A 14467-nucleotide genomic window follows, 5' to 3' on the forward strand; every position below is an offset into this window, starting at 1 on the left:
TAAATTTTTCATAATCTTTGCTTGAGTGGTCCAGTTCGTCCACTTTATCTTCTAGTCTTGATACTCTGTTTTCCATTTCGTTCATCCTATTGGTGAGGCTAATTCCTGTCGTTTCTAATTGGCTTATGCAATGTTTCACTTCATTCTTTATTTCAGCCTAAGTATTCTTTAATATTTCTAGCTCTTTTCTGAATTCATTCAGAAGTTTATCCCTATCTTCCTTCAGCTCTATGATTACCTTGTTTGTGTGTTCTTTAAATTCACTGAATTCTTTTATCATAGTCATCATTGTTCTTTTGAGTTCCATGTCCTGCATTGTCTCTAGGGGGTTCTCATTGTGCTCCTCTAGAGGATTACTGGTATTTGGTGGAGATATGTTATTTTGTTTTTTCATGTTATTATTTTTTCTCTGTGATTTTGATATGTGAATTTCTTTTCTAGTTTCTGACTCGTGTGATACTCGGGCCTTCAAGTTTAATTCTGCTTCTTTTTTTGAACTTTATGTGTCTTTGTAGTTTACTTTTTGGGTATGAAGTGCTGGTTTGTCTAAGCTTCTGGTTCGCTCTTTTGATTTTATATTGTTGTGGCTGGATTGATTTTATTTTCAGGAGTTTCACGATGGCCTAATTCCAATGTGGGTCAGAAGTTTTCAGACTTTCTCTTTAGGTCTGTAATCTTCTAAGAATGATTTTGGCCTCAGGAACTTGGGCGTTGGACTGACCTGAGACCCTGGCAGTTGCCGCGCCACTTAGGGATGCAAAGGCAGGTGGGGTGAGAAGAAGCCCCAAGATTTCCCAGGGAGTGGATTGAGTAGCTGGGTTGTACTGGATGCGAAGGATCAGGGAGAGTAAAGGTAAGCCTCAGAGCCCCAGAAAGAGGCTGTCAGCCCCAGAAAGAGGCTGGCGGGTGTTGCAAGACCAGGGAAGTAGAGGGAGGTGAGGGCGGGTCCAGGTCTAGAAGCAGTGCTCCTGGGGCCCAAGAAAGGCACTAATTTGGTCTGGGTGAGAAGGGTCAGGAAGCAGTATTGGTTCCCCCGGTGTCTGGGGCCTCAAGACTAGGGATGGCGCAGGTACCAAACTAGGAGTAGCAAACAGCGAGGGAGACGGAAGGGTGAATGTGGCTTGGGGAGTCAAGGCGCGGAGGGCTGCACTATAGACTTACCCCAAGAGGCCTGAGGATTGGAGTGCTTGTCCTTTTCTTTACTGTTGTAACACATGCATACATTTATATGGGAATGTATAATGAGTCAATTTAGTGGTGCTCCAGTGTACTTGTGCGTACAGTAGCCGATTTGGGATTATATAACCTCTCAAGGAACTAGTACCTGAAGAAACCTGATTCTCCATCCCTCAGCATCCTTTGATTGCTTATTACACTTCATCATGAGGTGGGACCCCTTGAAATTTCCCCATCCATCTTGGTATGTACCTGGTTTTTTTTACATGGAGATCTTCTTAGATTATGACACTGTGGAGATTTCAAGGATATAACCTCCTCATAATGTCAGGAATGCCTTAGTTTCAGCAGGTGTCTTGTGTCTCTGGCTGTTACATTCTTTCTGCCTCTTCGTCCACAATGTTCCCTGAGCCTTGGGTGTAGGGTTTATATTATAGATATGACACTTAACATTGGGTACCACAAAGACTCTTATTCTCTGCATTTGACCAGTTGTACAATCTCATAATAGTGTCCATCTGTTTCAAAAAGCTTTTTTGATGAGTGGTGAGAGGTATACATGACTGTAATATAAGGACATAGATTTATAATATAGCAGGAATATATTGGTCCAGTTTAGTTACAGAAGCAGATTTATCTCTAGGGTCTATGACATCTCCACCTATGAGTTCTTGACTAGGTTTACAGTACCATGCTTGTGTTTTCTCTCATTCAGCATGCTTTAACTCCAATTAAACATCTGTTGGTTCCCCCCAAGATGAAAGGTGCAACCACTGTACTAATAGAGATTATTTGCTGGGCCAATTATTGTGGGTTTTAGACTTTACATCTTGATGGAAACATTGATTGATTTTTCTCCCTTGGCAGCTTTCATCTTCTGACACTTTTTGAGCTATTCTTCAGGGAGGCTTTCATGTCAGTTCCAGCACAATTGATCTGTCTTGTGTCTGAGGTATGTCATGTCTTAAGTAGTAGCTGTGCCTTACCATCCCCCATATACTTAATTTTTGTACTTGAATTGGAAGCTTGTAAGTTTCCATTTAGCTTTTGCACACACCCTTTATTTTGATTATGTCATCTATCAACACGTATGTCACCATTCACATCCCCTCCATTCCTGAATCTTTAATCCCCCAATGTCCCCCCCCTCTTTACTTTGATTTTACCTGCATTTTACTATCACCATTTCCTTGGGGGAATCCCCCTTTTTGCCCATTTCTAATTTCCTTCTTTATTAATTGTCCTATTTGATAGAATTTGTATTTAATGTGTTTACATTAAATCCATCCCTTCCTCCTTCTTCTCTATCTCCCCTCATATCTCTCTCCACCACTTTCCCCTCTCAATCCATGCACCATGTTTTAGTTCACTGAGCCTACTTAGTACTGCTGGTTATTTTCAAAATCTCAAAAGTCAATATGAGCTTTCTTTTAAATTTTAATAACCAGAGATGATGGAGTACCACAAGGAAATAGTTTTCCAGACAGCAAGGAAATTACTTATATGAACTCACAGCAATATCGACAGCATGCACAAGTATCATGCAAGTTCAAGCCAGACAAAATCCCAGCATAGACATGAGGAAGTGGATAGAAAATCCCAGATCTACCTGAAGAAATATTGGAACTGAATGGCTGCTGGGAAGAGGAAAGTCAGTCTCTATTAAGTGTATTACTCTTAGTAGATTAGCCAAGTTCCAATGGATGGATCCACACTAAAGGACATGTGAGGATACAAATTTGACTTTATAGGCCTCAATATATATATATATATATATATATATATATATATATATGAAAAAAGTGGGGATGCAGATTGGGGAGGGCTTCTAAATACAAACATGATATCTTATATAAAATTTGTAAACATTGGTGTTTGGAGAGATGGCTCAGAAATTAAGAGTACTGGCTGCTCTTGCAGAGGATCTGGGTTCAAGTCCCAGCACCCACATGGTGGCTAAGAACTGTCCTAACTCCAGTTCCATGGAATCCAATGCCCTCTTCTCACCTCGACATTGCATGACATGGATGCACTTACATATATGTGGGTAATACAATAAAATAATACATAAAATAATTGTAAAAATTTAATAAAAGAAAATTTTCTATTTAACAACAAAAAACTAATTTTATTTATTTGTGAAATTGAATTGGAAGAGGAAGGGAGTGTACATGCCAATCTACACGTGTGGAGGTCAGAGGACCACTTGTTGAAGTCAGTCCTTTCCTTTCATTCTTTGTGTTTGGGTGATCAAACTTAGTTTACCACTCTTGGTAGCAAGCATCTTTTCCACACTCAGCCATCTCACATGTTTGTGAATGAGAGATTTTGAATAAGCAATTCATGTGGGTAGACTGAGGATCAGTCCTTTCAGAAATCTTGAAAATCATTGGAAATGGAAAAATTGGTGTCAGCAAGAAAAACAAATGCCTGAAATTAGGTGAAATTGAGGGGAACTAGACATGAATTTTAGGTTGAATAGCTATGCCAGTAGAAGCAATTAATTGAGGAGCAGCCAAATAAAACTCAGTCTGATAAATGACCAAAATAAAGTCACACAGAATCATGGATCATATGCAATGATTTGCCATTATTTTGCTGTTTTCTACCAGATCTGAACTATTTAATTTTTAGTTAAATATTAAAAGAAGTGAAAACATTTCTTCTTGAGTGAATCAGTAATATAATCATTGAGGAATTGTTGAGCTGATACAGCAAAAAGGGAAGAAATACAAAATCAAGGACAAGTTACTTGTAGGCAGAAAGAAGAAAAGCAGAGGGTTGTGGGTGTCTTACCACAAGTTAACAAACAAGCCCATATTACACCCATTTGCAACTGCAGACAGAATTAGAGATGCATAGTACAGGTACTTCTTCAAAATATTTATTACGACATTTTCACTGATTCTTTAAGAGTTTTATACAGTGTGTTTGGATCATCACTGGTCTTCCTCTTTCATTTCCACCCCCCCCTACCCCCATCTGACTTCATGCCCTCTGTTATTATTTTTCTGTTGTTAAACATCTATCAAGCCTAATTTGTATTTCCATATGCTCTTGGGTGTCAGCCCATGCCTTGGATTCAGGACAATCTACCAGGTACCATGCCCTTAATGAAAACTCCCTCTCCCTCTCCCAGCTATCATGAATTGTCAATAGATCCTCAGCTAGGGGTAAGGATTCTGGCCCATTTCTGCAATCCATTCTGGTTTTTTGTTTGGTTTGGACTTTTACAGTTCTTACATATGCTGTCATAGGTACTACTGGTTCACACATGAAACTGTTCTGTTTAAGGGTCTGACATAGGCATCACATTTAAGGCTGAGCCCTCTGTAGTCTTTTATTCTCTGTCCATTAACCAGTCACTCTGTTAACATATGTTGTAAAAAGAAGCTTCTCTGATGAGAGTGCAGAGATGCTGTAATCTATGGATAAAAGTAAATCATTAGAAGTAGGTTTAATACTATATTTATTTAGCAGAATTGTAGTAGTAGGCTCTCCCCTGTGGCCTGTGATCTATCTAGCCACAAGTTCTTTGTTCTGATAGCAATGCAAGGTATGGGCTCTATATTGTGATGTGTACCTTAAATCCAATCAGAAATTGGTTGTTTACTCCAATAATATTCATGCCACTACTTCACCAAATGGGCATATCTTACCATGCCAGTCGTTGTTGCTCAAGAGGTTCATAATTGGACAAGGCAAATGATTACTTTTCTTATCCAGAAGCATGGATAGGAACTTTTAGTATTAAAGTAATCCATCCAGTAAAGATGTAGCTGTGAGATCAGGATCAGCTTCTTTTATCCTTGTTTGTTCTATGACTCACATATGCAGCATCTTCAGCAATAGGGAGTTAGCCTCAAGTTCTGGTGGGTAACCAAGAACAGTGCCAATAGACAGTATTGTTTGAGGGTCTAAGAAAGCCCCCATTGTCAACAGCTCCAAAAGAGAGTGTCCATTCCTCCAGTTGAACTTTTTATTTGCTAGCCTATGATAGGCCCATTAAAACCCCATGTACATTTAAACGTTTTTTAAAATGTATTTTCTATGTGTATATTTTAAGAAGCTTCTGTAGTGGTAGGTTTTCATATGAATTTTTCCAAAGGTCCTTAAGTGTTAGTCATCCTTCCCCATGCTTCCTCCTCTTTCCTGTCTTCCATTCCTCACCCATTTAACACTGTTTTCCCTTCTTCCCCTTCCCCCATTATACTACTGCATCATGCCTCCCCTCACACAAACCTCCAGCTCACCACTCCTTATTAGTTTCCTTAACTCAACTAAAGCACACCATATAAAACTTAAAAGATATCATTCACTTATGAGATCATGCAGCATTTTCCCTTCTGGGTCTGGGTTATACCACTTAGGAAGATTGCTTCCAATTCCATTCATTTAATTATGAATTTCATAATGTAATTTTTCTTAAAAGCTGAGTATTATTCCATTGTGTAAATGTGTTACACTTTTATTATCTATTCATCAGTTGATGGACATCTGGGATGTTTCCATTTCCTGGCTATTGTGAATAAGGCATTTAATTATATTTTAAATTGTTTTTATTTAATTTTTTATGCGTATGTTTGTTTTACCTATATATATGTCAGTTCTTCATAAGGGTAGAGCCATTTTTGGACTACTCAGACTCTATCCTGTAAGCTAATCTGAGATATTTATATATATTCATTCATTCATTCATTCATTCATTCATTCATTCCACCAGTTCTATTTCTTTAGAGAACCCTGACTAATGCAATGTGTTTAAGACTGAGTACTTGATATTGAATAACCTATCAAGGAGCTGGTTCATGGAGAAAACCAGTTCTCCCTATCTGAGCAGTCATTAATTGCTTATAGTTCTTCATCCAGAGATGGTACATTGTAAGATTTCCCACATGTATTAAATTCTTTAAAAGTTAAATTACAAAGCAGATGTTTTGCTTTGATTATCAAAACTGGGTTTAATCGATGCTAGTGATGCTGAGGTGAAAATTCTGCAAATTATATTACTAATCACAAAACTAATTTTGGTTTAATTTTATATTCTTAATTTTAACAAGTGTCATAAACTAGTGTACATTTTCCCTAAAGCTACAAACTATCACTACTCTATCTTTCCTTCTTCATACAAATGAAACAAGGCAAATCATATAGTATTTGGGTTTATATTGCAAGTACTATGACTTGTCTATCTTAGAAAGGTTCACTTGGTACTCCATGAGGCAGGACATTCTGCCTGCCAGCTTATCTCACAGATCTAGGAATAACGAACACTTCAGAGGCTGACCTCCAGCAATGATCCTTCTGATTTGTTCCCTTTCACAGCATTTGGGCTCTGCCCCATTACTTCACATTCATTGTTTCATCTCATGAGTTTCTCAGAAAATGGAGAGGTGGGGGAGAGGGACAGATAGAACAGATGATGGATTTCCAAGTCATAGAAAAACTGCTCTGAATAGCATCCAAACATAGCGAAATATAAAATCCATAACAACTCTTTGAATAAGAGGCAGACCTTGTAGTTTTTTCCTGCTCTCTGTAAGTATTCATTTTCTGTTTTGTTACTTCAAATAATCCTGAATATTATGAAACCTGGCGGCCCATATTAGTGCAATTTTTTGTTTTTAATATTTTTACCTGTTGCTACTTGCTCCAACTTGGCAAGTTTATTGTTCTATGAAAACAACTATTGTATAATAATAACTTTGCCAATTATTAAATTATTAAGTTTGGTAAATCATCTCCACCTCCTCCAAAGAGCCGCCAGATTTCAGACATTAGACCTTAAAATATTTTTAAAACTTTGCTGTACAAATGTAACCACTGACCTGGGTGAGGTGGCACAAGCCTTTAAGGCAGAGGCAGCTTATTTGAGATCAAGTTCTGCATATGGAAATCTAGGCTAGCTGGAGCTATAGGGAGAGTTGTCTCAAATAGCAATAACAACAAATTGGATATATACAACTACGAAAAGGCCCAAACGTAATTGGCCCGTACGGTGTACTCCAACCCTTCGCCGACGCCATAAAACTATTCATCAAAGAACCATTAAAACCTTTAACTGCATCATTAACCCTTTTTATCATCGCCCCAACCCTAGCCCTCACCCTAGTCCTATCCCTATGAATCCCACTACCAATACACTACCCCCTACTTAACCTAAACCTAGGAGCCCTATTCATTTTAGCAACATCGAGCCTATCCGTATACTCAATCCTATGATCAGGTTGGGCCTCAAACTCCAAATATGCACTAATTGGAGCCCTACGAGCAGTAGCTCAAACAATCTCATATGAAGTAACACTAGCTATCATCTTACTATCTATCCTCTTACTATCAGGATCCTTTTCACTACTATCAGTAATTTCATCACAAGAACTGACCTGATTCCTACTACCGGCATGACCATTAGCCTTCATATGATTTATCTCTACACTAGCAGAAACAAACCGAGCCCCATTTGATCTAACAGAAGGAGAATCTGAACTAGTGTCAGGCTTCAATGTAGAATACGCTGCAGGTCCATTCGCACTATTCTTTATAGCCGAATACACCAACATCATCATAATAAATGCCCTATCAACAATCATCTTCCTTGGAGCCGCGTATAATCCACACAACCCAGAACTATTCACACTCAACTTCATACTCAAAACATTAATTTTAACAACCATATTTTTATGAATCCGAGCATCATACCCACGATTCCGATATGACCAGCTAATACACTTATTATGAAAAAACTTTCTACCACTAACCCTAGCATTCTGCATATGACACATCTCAATACCAATAACTATAGCAAGCATCCCACCATACACATAGAAACATGTCCGACAACAGAGTTACTTTGATAGAGTAAAAAATAGAGGTTCCAACGTTTAAAACAGATCTCCACTTCGTTGTCAAAACACACAGTTTCATCCAGAAAAATTCATTCCAGGGCTCTTGACATTGAGACGTTTTCACATGCATTTCTAATCTCTATATACATGACTATCACTGGTCACAGTCACCCACCTTCTGCTTAATCCTAATATGAGCTGGCTTAGAAATAAGCATGCTAGCCATTATCCCCATCCTAATATTCAACTCCAACCCCCGTTCTACAGAAGCAGCTACAAAATACTTCCTGATTCAAGCAACTGCCTCTATAATTCTACTTTTAGCTATTATCCTAAACTACCACAACCTAGGAATTTGACAATTCCACCACAACACACAATTTTACATCTACTCACTAGTATTAATTGCTCTAATAATAAAACTTGGCCTAGCCCCATTTCACTTCTGAGTGCCAGAAGTCACCCAAGGAGTCCCAATCCTAAGCGGACTTCTACTACTCACATGACAAAAAATCGCTCCACTAGCCATCATGTTCCACATTTCATATTATCTAAATACTACCATGGTACCCCTATCTGCCATCATATCAGTCTTTATTGGTGGTTGAGGAGGACTAAACCAAAAACAACTATGAAAAATTCTAGCCTACTCCTCAATCGCCCACATAGGTTGAATAGTAGCCGTAACCGTATATAACCCAACAATAATACTATTAAATCTAGTAATTTATATATTCCTAACCACATCAATATTTATCACAGTATATATCTGCACCTCCCCATCATATCAGTCTTTATTGGTGGTTGAGGAGGACTAAACCAAAAACAACTATGAAAAATTCTAGCCTACTCCTCAATCGCCCACATAGGTTGAATAGTAGCCGTAACCGTATATAACCCAACAATAATACTATTAAATCTAGTAATTTATATATTCCTAACCACATCAATATTTATCACAGTATATATCTGCACCTCCACATCTATCTCCTCATTCACAAAAATATTAAACAAATCCCCTTTATTAATCTCAACCACCCTAATTATCCTAATATCACTAGGAGGTTTACCACCCCTTACAGGATTCCTGCCCAAATGAATAATCATCATTGAACTAACAAAAAATAACTGCATCTTCATAGCCCTATCAATAACAATAATAGCTCTACTAAACCTCTACTTCTACACTCGTCTTATTTATGCATCATCAATAACAGCCTTCCCTACATCCAACAACATAAAAACTAATACACACCACCAAAATAGTAAAAAACACCCACTTCTATCACCACTAATCATCATCTCCTCCCTAGCACTACCACTATCTCCACTAGTAAGCTCACTATACTAGAAGCTTAGGATACTTCCAGTCCGAAGGCCTTCAAAGCCTTAAGAAAACACAACGTTTAGCTTCTGACCTAAGGACTACAAGTATAAATCTCGCATCTTCTGAACGCAAATCAATCGCTTTAATTAAGCTAAATCCTCCTAGATTGATGGGACTCTAACCCACGAAAACTTAGTTAACAGCTAAATACCCAAAACAACGGGCTTCAATCTACTCCCCCCGCCTAAAAAAAAAAAAGGCGGGAGAAGCCCCGGCAGCTGTAGCTGCTTCTTCGAATTTGGGCAGCCAGGAGCTCTGCTAGGAGATGATCAAATTTACAATGTTGTAGTAACAGCTCATGCATTCATTATAATTTTCTTCATGGTTATACCAATTATGATTGGGGGGTTTGGAAACTGACTAGTCCCACTCATAATTGGGGCACCAGATATAGCCTTCCCTTGTATAAATAATATAAGCTTTTGACTCCTTCCCCCATCATTCCTACTTCTGCTAGCGTCCTCAATAGTAGAAGCTGGGGCAGGTACAGGATGAACAGTATATCCACCCCTAGCCGGAAATTTGGCCCATGCGGGAGCCTCCGTAGATCTTACAATTTTCTCCTTACACCTGGCAGGAGTCTCATCAATCCTTGGGGCAATTAATTTCATCACAACAATTATCAACATAAAACCCCCGGCTGTCACTCAATACCAAACACCCTTATTTGTATGATCAGTCCTAATCACAGCAGTCCTTCTCCTGCTATCACTACCAGTCCTCGCTGCGGGTATTACTATACTACTAACAGACCATAATCTAAACACCACATTCTTTGACCGCTGGAGGAGGAGACCCAATCCTATATCAACATCTATTTTGATTCTTCGGACACCCAGAAGTATATATCTTGATTCTCCCTGGGTTTGGCATCATCTCACATGTAGTAACATATTATTCAGGAAAAAAAGAACCATTTGGATACATAGGAATAGTTTGAGCAATAATATCAATCGGATTCCTAGGCTTCATTGTATGAGCCCACCATATATTTATGGTAGGACTCGACGTGGATACCTGAGCCTATTTCACTTCAGCAACAATAATTATTGCAATCCCAACAGGAGTAAAAGTTTTTAGTTGATTAGCTACCCTTCACGGAGGTAATATTAAATGATCACCAGCTATACTCTGAGCCCTAGGGTTTATCTTCTTGTTCACAATCGGAAGACTAACAGGAATCGTCTTATCCAACTCATCACTGGACATTGTACTCCATGACACCTATTATGTAGTAGCACACTTCCACTATGTATTATCCATAGGAGCAGTATTCGCAATTATAGCCGGGTTCATCCACTGGTTCCCCCTATTTACAGGATTTTCACTTAGTGAAACATGAACAAAAATTCATTTCGCAGTAATATTCGTAGGAGTTAACATAACATTCTTTCCACAACATTTTTTAGGTCTATCAGGGATACCATGACGATACTCTGATTATCCAGATGCCTATACAACATGAAATGTAATTTCATCTATAGGCTCATTCATCTCCTTAACCGCAGTAATAATTATAGTATTTATGGTTTGAGAAGCATTTGCATCAAAACGAGAAGTTGAATCAGTAGAACTTACCTCAACTAATCTAGAGTGACTACACGGTTGTCCTCCCCCTTATCATACATTCGAAGAAGCAACATATGTAAAAGTTAACTAAGAAAGGAAGGAATTGAACCCCCTAAAATTGGTTTCAAGCCAACACCATAACCTCTATGTCTTTCTTTATGAGATATTAGTAAAATAATTACATAACTTTGTCAAAGTTAAATTACAGCCCAACACCTGTATATCTTAATGGCTTACCCGCTGCAATACGGCCTACAGGATGCTACATCCCCAATTATAGAAGAATTAATAAATTTTCATGATCATACACTCATAATTGTATTCTTAATTAGCTCAATGGTACTATACTGATTACAGCCATACTTACTACACGTCTAACACACACCAGCACAATAGATGCCCAAGAAGTAGAAACAATCTGAACCATCCTACCAGCCGTTATCTTAATTCTAATTGCCCTACCATCCCTTCGAATCCTTTACATAATAGATGAAATTAATAACCCTGCCCTTACAGTTAAAACCATAGGACACCAATGATACTGAAGCTATGAGTATACAGACTACGAAGACCTAAACTTTGACTCATACATGATCCCAACATCCGAACTAAAACCTGGAGAACTTCGACTCCTAGAAGTTGACAATCGCGTAGTCTTACCAGTAGAGCTACCAATTCGAATATTAATTTCTTCAGAACATGTGCTCCACTCATGAGCCGTCCCATCCCTAGGTTTAAAAACAGATGCTATCCCAGGATGACTTAACCAAGCCACAATTACATCAACTCGTCCAGGGTTATTCTATGGACAGTGTTCAGAAATCTGTGGTTCAAATCACAGTTTCATACCAATCGTACTAGAAATAGTGCCACTAAAGCACTTTGAAAATTGATCCTCAACAATGGTCTAAACATTATGAAGCTTTTAGCGCTAGCCTTTTAAGCTAGAGATAGGGAATACAAGCCCCCATAATGAAATGCCACAACTTGATACATCCACATGATCAACCGTAATCATAACATCCTTAGTAACCCTTTTTATTATTCTACAACTAAAACTATCATCATTTAACCTAACCCCCACACCGTTTAATCTAACCCCTATACCCCTACCAAAACAAACAAAATTAAACAAAACACACAACCCATGAGACAAAAAATGAATGAAAATCTATTTGCCTCTTTCGCTACCCCTACACTAATAGGCCTCCCTATTGTAATTCCCATCATTATATTCCCAACCTTATTTTTTAAAACAACAAACAAATTAATCAACAACCGAGTAACAACAGCCCAACAATGGTTAGTTAAACTTATTACCAAACATATAATATTTACACATTCACCAAAAGGTCGCACATGATCCCTAATACTGGCCTCACTTATCATTTTTATTGGGTCTACAAACCTTCTAGGACTACTTCCCCACACATTTACCCCAAGCACACAACTCTCAATAAATTTAGGCATAGCAATCCCAATATGAACTGGAGCTGTAATCCTAGGCTTTCGTTATAAAACAAAAGCATCACTAGCCCACTTCCTACCCCAAGGTACCCCTATCACCCTCATCCCAATATTAGTCATCATTGAAACAATCAGTCTGTTTATTCAACCAATAGCACTAGCCGTCCGTCTAACAGCTAACATCACAGCAGGACACCTACTAATTCACCTAATTGGAGGGGCTACACTAGTATTAACCTCAATCAGCCCATCAACAGCCAGTATCACCTTTCTAATCCTAATAATACTCACAATTTTAGAGCTCGCTGTAGCTCTCATCCAAGCCTACGTATTTACCTTACTAGTAAGCCTGTATCTACAAGACAACACATAGTAATGACCCACCAAACCCACGCCTTCCACATAGTAAATCCCAGTCCATGGCCTCTTACAGGAGCACTATCAGCCTTCCTCCTAACTTCAGGCCTTATCATATGATTTCATTTTAACTCTTATACTCTTCTAACAATCGCCACAACAGGTAATATCCTAACTATATACCAATGGTGACGAGATGTAGTACGTGAAGGAACATTTCAAGGCCACCATACTCCACCAGTACAAAAGGGGTTGCGGTATGGTATAATTCTATTCATCGTATCAGAAGTATTCTTCTTTTCCGGATTCTTCTGAGCATTCTACCACTCAAGCCTAACCCCAACGCCTGAATTAGGAGGATGCTGACCACCAACAGGAATTAACCCACTTAACCCAATTGAAGTACCACTACTTAATACAGCAGTGCTCTTAGCATCAGGTGTGTCCATCACCTGAGCCCACCATAGCCTAATAGAAGGAAAACGAAACCACATAAATCAAGCATTATTAATTACCATTTTACTAGGCCTGTACTTTACCCTACTTCAAGCATCAGAATACCTAGAAGCACCATTCACAATCTCTGACGGCATCTACGGCTTTACATTCTTTGTAGCAACAGGATTTCACGTTCTACATGTAATCATTGGCTCCACATTCCTACTTACCTGCCTCTTACGACAACTAAATTTTCACTTCACCTCAAAACACCATTTCGGCTTTGAAGCCACAGCCTGATATTGGCACTTCGTAGATGTAGTCTGACTTTTCCTGTATGTATCAATTTACTGATGAGGGTCCTACTCTTTTAGTATAACAAGTACTTTTGACTTCCAATCAGACAGATCAGAATAAACCTCTGAAAAGAATAATAAATTTACTAATTACCCTACTAATCAACATCAGTCTTTCCATAATCCTAGTATCTGTAGCCTTCTGACTTCCACAACTAAACCTATACTCAGACAAAGCCAGTCCATATGAATGTTTATTTGACCCAATAGGATCTGCTCGCCTTCCTTTCTCCACAAAATTTTTCCTTATCGCCATCACATTTCTCCTATTTGACCTAGAAACTGCACTTCTTCTACCCATCCCATGGGCCATCCAATATGGGAACCTCACAGGAGTAGTACTAACAACCCTAGGATTACTAATCATCTTAGCCTTAGGACTAATATACGAATGATTTAACAAGGGCCTAGAATGAACAGAATAATATTGGTAATTAGTTTAAATAAAACAAATGATTTCGACTCATTAAATCATGGGTATAGCCATGAATACCAAATGACCCCTGTATTCTTTAATTTACTCCTTACATTTATCCTATCATTACTCGGAGCCTTAATATTCCGATCCCACCTAATATCAGCACTACTATGTTTAGAAGGAATAATTCTATCTTTATTTATCATAACTTCCCTAATTACACTAAATACCCACTCAACACTATCCTTTATTATTCCAATCATTATTTTAGTCTTTGCAGCTTGCGAAGCCGCTGTAGGTCTGGCACTACTAGTAATAGTATCCAATACATACGGCACAGACTACGTACAAAATCTTAACCTTCTACAATGCTAAAAATTATTCTACCATCCATTATACTCTTACCACTAACCTGATTCACAAACAATAAAATAGTATGAACAAATACCACATG

This window comes from Nannospalax galili, unplaced genomic scaffold (genome assembly GCF_000622305.1).
Source record: "Nannospalax galili isolate Female #2095 unplaced genomic scaffold, S.galili_v1.0 scaffold370, whole genome shotgun sequence".
Taxonomy (NCBI): domain Eukaryota; kingdom Metazoa; phylum Chordata; class Mammalia; order Rodentia; family Spalacidae; genus Nannospalax; species Nannospalax galili.